Genomic DNA, 6,000 nt, shown 5'->3' on the forward strand with positions numbered 1-6,000 from the left:
CAATGCCAGAACTAAGCCTATGCTTAAACACATTTCAGGCCGCCTTACCCTTGCCTGTTCTTTCAACCAAACAGTCATAATAAGTTATTCTTTAGCTGTAACTCAGGGAACCTAGAGAGAAAGCAAAGGTGAATTATTTCAAGTGGCCTTTTAAAAAATTCAGTAACAAAACACTCAGATCAATGCCAATTCTATTTCCTAGAATATTCCTCCAGCTGCAGGCTGAGTTAGTGGCATTCATCAAGACTTCTTGCTCCTGAGATGATACCTGATCTATCTTACAGCAAATATGATTAAATATCACTGACATTACCCATCAGTATCTCCAGAGTTTCATTAATTAACCAAACTTTGGCGTTCATAAGATCAACTATTATCACAGTGTAGTTATTAACCAAATTTGAATCACTCTGAGAAATGTAAAACTTGTTTAATAAAAAACCATAAGCTACACTTGATATGTTATGCAGAAAATCTATCTGATCAGGCTGTTGCAGGTGTTTTCTCTGACACCAACCAATACTCCAATTCTCTGAAACCAACTGGATATCCAGGAATTCAGTTCAATTCTGATACTACTCGGAGTTAGCACAGACCCTACAGGGTAAGGATTAAGTCCCACAAGACCATTCCCACGCACATCGTAGTCACACGTTCCAAGCCACCTCTGACTAACGGCTATAAACTGGAGGTTTCCAGGACCCCCTACTCAGGTTCAGTAATTTACTAGAATGGCTCACAGAACTCAAGAAAACATTTTACTTATATGTAATGGTTTATTATAAAGGATACAAATAAACAGTCAGATGAAGAGGTACATAGGGTGAGGTCTGTAAAGGTCCTGAGCACAGAAGCTTCTGTCTCTGTGGAGTTGGTATGCACCACCCTCCCATCACATGGCCACATTCATCAATTTGGAAGTTAATAAAATCTCACAGTTCAGGAGTTCTTACAGAGTTAATTTTCAGGAACCCCACCCCTTCTAGGAGGTGGGTAAATGGGGCTGAAAATTTCAACCCTATAACCACTTGGACTTTCTGGTGACCAAATCCATCCTGAGGCTACATAGGGCCCCACCCCCAAGTCACCTCATTAACATAAACTCAGATGTGATCAAAAGAGGCTCCTTATGAATAACAAAAGGCACTCTATTCACTAAAGAAATTACATGGGTTTTAGGATCTTTGTGCCAGGAATCAAGGACAAAGACCAAATATATGTCCTATTATACTACAGGTATTCATTAAAGATAGATAGATCGATCCATATAGATTATATCCGTATCGTTCTAAGTACTGTGTAAGTCTGAGGATATAGCGTGGTGGAGAAAAATACAATTCTACTGCCATCAAAGAGCTTAAGTCAAGTGGTAGAGGGAACTGACATGAGCCATATAAATACAGAGGGGAGGGATGTAAAGCAACAAGTGTGATGTGAGCTCAGAAGGAAATGATAAACCATAGGATAGGTGGACTGGCTCCCCAAGGCTATGGAGATGGGAAGACAGCTCTGAGTCAGGCTGAAAAGTTAAGGAGATGAAGATGGTGAGGGGTGGGTATAGCTCAGTGGTAGAGCTGCTGCTTTGCATGCACAAGGTCCTGGGTTCAATCCCCATCACCTCTGTTAAAAAATAAATAAATACATTTAAAAAAAAAAAAGGAGATGAAGATGTCATGAAAAGGGCATATGCAAGAAAAAATACTGGCTCACTCTTACTTCTCTGTCTCTCCTTTCGGTTTTTTGCCACCTTAGTTTCATTTTTAGACAAGCCCTTTCCACATGGGATTAAGGATAGCCCATGGCAGCTCAAAACTTTATAGGCCTGCCTATAAACAAGGAAATGGAATGTTCTTTCCAAAAGCTCCAGCAAGACCCTCAGGGGAAGTTGTCATTGGCCTGCTGGCTCACATGACCACACCTGAGCCAATCAGAGAGGTAGGGGAACGGAGTACTCTGGTGACCAGTCCAGGCAGCGCGCCTAGGCCTGGGGCTTGGGATAGGAGACCACGTGCTTTTAGCCTCTCTGTACAAAAGAGGCATGCTTTCTGTAGGGAAAAGTTGCCGCTGAACAGATAAAATGTTGGAGTGACCACTATATGAAAGTTTTAGTATTTTTGAAAATTAATGGTTCTACTACCCTAAATTTACCGACAGAACAGAGGCAGTATGCATATTCTGAGACTCTTCATGCCGTGGCATATGTTTTGATTTCCTGAGAAAGCTCTAATGGCCCTTGCCAACACACCGAACGGCAGTCTGCGCTGCCTGTTTGCTCTGTCATAAACTAGATGTGCTTCTCCTCTCTCCTCAGTTCACACATCTTCATTTTTAATTGGCTACTCATGTTTTCCCCACATCTTCACCTCCCTCACAGCGCACCAAGAAGGTAGACTTAACCCACACACACTCCCAAAGATTTTTACATCTCAGAATACCTAATTAGTTTGCACAGCACAAAAGACTGGGGTTTCCAAATGGTCACAACAAAGACGACAAGAGGAGACAAGGGTCCGTTCTCTGGCTGCACTCCAACTCTGACTATAAGCAAAAAGTGAAATTTGTTTTTGCGGTTTCCTCACGCGTGGTTTGTGTCTCTCAGGGCCCAGAGGTCCCTAGCTTTTCACCATCACTCTTGCTTCCCAAAACACACTTTCTAGGCTGCTAGTGGAACCAGAGCTCCCTGAGAAAGAAGAGAATTAAGAACACAAAGAAAGCATTCAGTGATTTATTTTACATTATAAAGGGACCTCATATCAATAACAATGAGGGATAATTAATTAAAACCCTAAAAAATTGTTCTTGTTCAGTGTTGTTTCACTGAATAATTTATCACCATCTCATCGACCAACCCAGACACAGCCACAATACACAAGGAGCAGCATCTCTCTCTCTCTCTCTGTCTCATTTGGGTTCTTCCTGCCTCATCACGACCGCCCCAAAATCTCCCCACTCCCTGCCCCCTGAATCTTGTGGCTTCAGGGACATTTTAGTGCTGATTGCTATGGTTTTTAGTAGTTCCCTCTAAAATCCTAAATCCTTCTGTAACTAGTGAGATTTGGTACTTTCTGTCAGCTTGCAGTGACTGTGCTTCACATAAAAGAGACCATATGACTTTGTTTCTCAATTAGGACAGATCATCTCAACAAAGCCCCATGGAACCCACAGAGCAACTATTCCTGATCTCTACATGGCATGAAGTCTCACTCCACGGCTTTGTTATTTTTGGACACTGAAATTACAGAGTTGCATGCCAAGCTCTTGCTAACAGCAGGTTAATTTAGCAGTACTGGCTACTGCGTTCCGATTTCACCAAACTCACCACCTAGTTGCTTAAAGACAAGTCTGGGTCTTTCCCTCCTCCAAGGATGGCCTCCTAAATGCAGATCGTTAAAGTGACACAATGCCAATATTATAATAGAGACACAACTTAAATATCTAAAGCAAACAACATGGTTATCTATCACCAAGCAACTGCCAAATACAGGGCGCTTCTGATGTCTTTTTTTTAATCACACAGTTTTCAGTTTTTACATGCAGATGAGAGCATTTTCATGTAACCAGAGATGTGTCTGTGTGTTAGGTGGGGGGAGGGGGGACAACACATTATGCAAATGTAGTAGCAAATGTAAAATGATAAATTAGCAAGCAACTATTTAATTATTACTGTGACTAATTCCTGTAGATGGTGCCACAGCTAATGAACCTGAACTTGTCCTGGTTGACTGCAGTGTTCTGCTGAAACACTTCCATTTGGTTTGTCTGCAGCTTGCGCAGCGCAGTGAAGTAGATGGCATCTGTTTAATGAGCTCCCACTTCATTACAGAGCTGTACTACTTACTGAGTCATTCTCCTTAAGCATGCGGGCGATGTATTTGGCTGTTGTTTTAAAGCAAATACTAATTTATGATTACCTGTCACATTAGGCCATTGAAAATTGTACTCGCACTGGCTCACGTGAGCAGAATGCTAATGAGCTGATTACAGGCTGTGGTGGTGTCCCTTGCTTTTAATCCGCGGACATAAATTCAGATTCCCCACTACAATCTGGGTTTTCAGAACAATAGATGCTGTTTAAGAGGGAGAGGGAAGAGAAACAGGGTGGTTTCTCACATGTAAATGCACAGACTCTTAAAGGCCAACAAACTCAGTGATGACCTAATTCAATGTGCACAGATTGTCAGAAACACCCGTTACACTGTGTCATGTACAGAAGTAGATGAATGACTCTCCAGCTATTCACTCCCTGCCATGGTCATTATCTAATTGAAGTCTGATGCCCAAGCAAGGCGGATCCTGACACGGTGACTGCAAGCCTCTATTGTATGGAATAAATCCTACAGATGTATCCTAAAATGGCACTTGCAGAGAAAATTCCAGTCAATAACACTTTTCCAAAATGCAGCTTTTCATCTCCAAGCCTAATATTTACCTGCAGGCTTTAGCACAAGGCTCTTGACCGGGTTTTCTTCCCCTTCTCTCTCCCCCATGACAAGCATGCCATTTATAACTTAAAATACAAGATGAAACAAAATGCCTCATTCAGTCTGGGTTGCTTTTGTTGTTGTTGTTGATCCACTATAATTTGCCCCCGTATGGGAAGATGTGACTTTGCCATCTTACTGGCTATCTGCTCAGTTTGTTTTAATAGTCCTGACTTCATTCTGCTTGGGGACACGGTGGTTCGCTTCATAGGCCGCTGCCCTGGGTACAGGGACGGCTGTCCACACCACTTCCTTAGAACTGTGTACACCGATCATCATCTCTGGTGACAAATCCTGCTTGAAGCATCAAACATGAGCAGCAGCACAATGAGAGAGGCAGCCAGGAAGCATTCCTAACTGGTGTTCACATACATAATATTCAGATGTAGCCACCATGGGCTGGAGCTGTGTTAAATTCTGCAATGGAGATCAGAAAATCTAACCAAGTTAGCCATGTACTGTAACAAGAATACAAAGATTAATATTTTAGACATCTGCCCCAACCCTAGACTTTCTTTTCTTCTTCTTTTTTTTTTTTTTTTTTGGAAGACCACCTGTTTACAAACTTGAGATTTTTTCCCTCATTTTTCTGTGCTGAGCTACTTGGGGCTGACAACTAGACTCATGGGATGGGAGAGCAGAAAGAATAAAAAACCAATACCCATCTGTGACCTGGTTAAAAGAGAAAGCAGGTGAGAATGAGTCGTAATGTACGCTGATTATCCATTTTAAACGATCTCTTATCTAAACATTATAAACTGGTATCTATAGCCATCAGGTGTGACATTTCTCTGGACGGGTCGGTATTTTATGCCCCATCTTTTTCTCTCTGCAGGGAGTGGAACAAGCCCTCAATAGAGATGGAACAGACCTAGGTGCTGGCTGAGTGCAACCACCATGCGGCGCTGTAACTTTGAGCTTTGTCACGTCTGGTTCAAGTATGAACAGGACAGAATGACTTAAGTTTCTTTTAGCTCTACTGTTCTGTAATTCCACCTTCATAGCCAAGATTAAAGGAGCCCTCATCAGCATGGTGTCCAAGACCATTAAATCGCTAATATCAATTTTGACTACAGTTCAGGGTTACTCTAGTAATTTCTTAAAAATCAGCTATTTTCTTCAATGCATAAATGAAGTGATGTGGCGTCTCATCTCAAATAATGCCCAGTTTACACCAGGGCAAACGACCTCCTGTTTCTTAACAGAAACCAGGTTGACTTCATCTTTGTGAGGCACAGGTCTGACTCTCACTAATCACAAATTATAAATTATGGGGCAGATTTGCATATTTTTTTCTTTAATGGAGCTTGAAAAATCTAGAAATACAGTTGTCCATTTTACTGTCTTACTATAAATACAACACAAAAGATTTGGAGTTATTCAGAAGAATATTTTTCATAATACCTATGTTTCAACTGCAGAAAAATGGAAGCAGATTAGTTAATTATTGTCTCCAGCCCATATGGGAGATAAAAGATTCCTTTTCCTCACCTATAATGAACTCCCCATGCCAGCAAGA

The 6,000-nt window shown here is 41.5% G+C and overlaps 1 protein-coding gene across 1 annotated transcript in view; it reads left to right on the top strand.

The window, feature by feature from the left end:
* LOC116278165 (uncharacterized) overlaps positions 1–5,556 on the top strand; it is a 279,304-nt gene extending 273,748 nt beyond the window's left edge. Inside the window, exon 6 of the mRNA XM_072958927.1 lies at positions 5,317–5,556. The gene's annotated coding sequence lies outside the window, so the exon portion shown is untranslated. The remainder of the gene's footprint in view (positions 1–5,316) is intronic.
* Positions 5,557–6,000: the final 444 nt, after the last annotated feature.

Source organism: Vicugna pacos, chromosome 3 (assembly GCF_048564905.1).
Source record: "Vicugna pacos chromosome 3, VicPac4, whole genome shotgun sequence".
NCBI classification, from domain to species: domain Eukaryota; kingdom Metazoa; phylum Chordata; class Mammalia; order Artiodactyla; family Camelidae; genus Vicugna; species Vicugna pacos.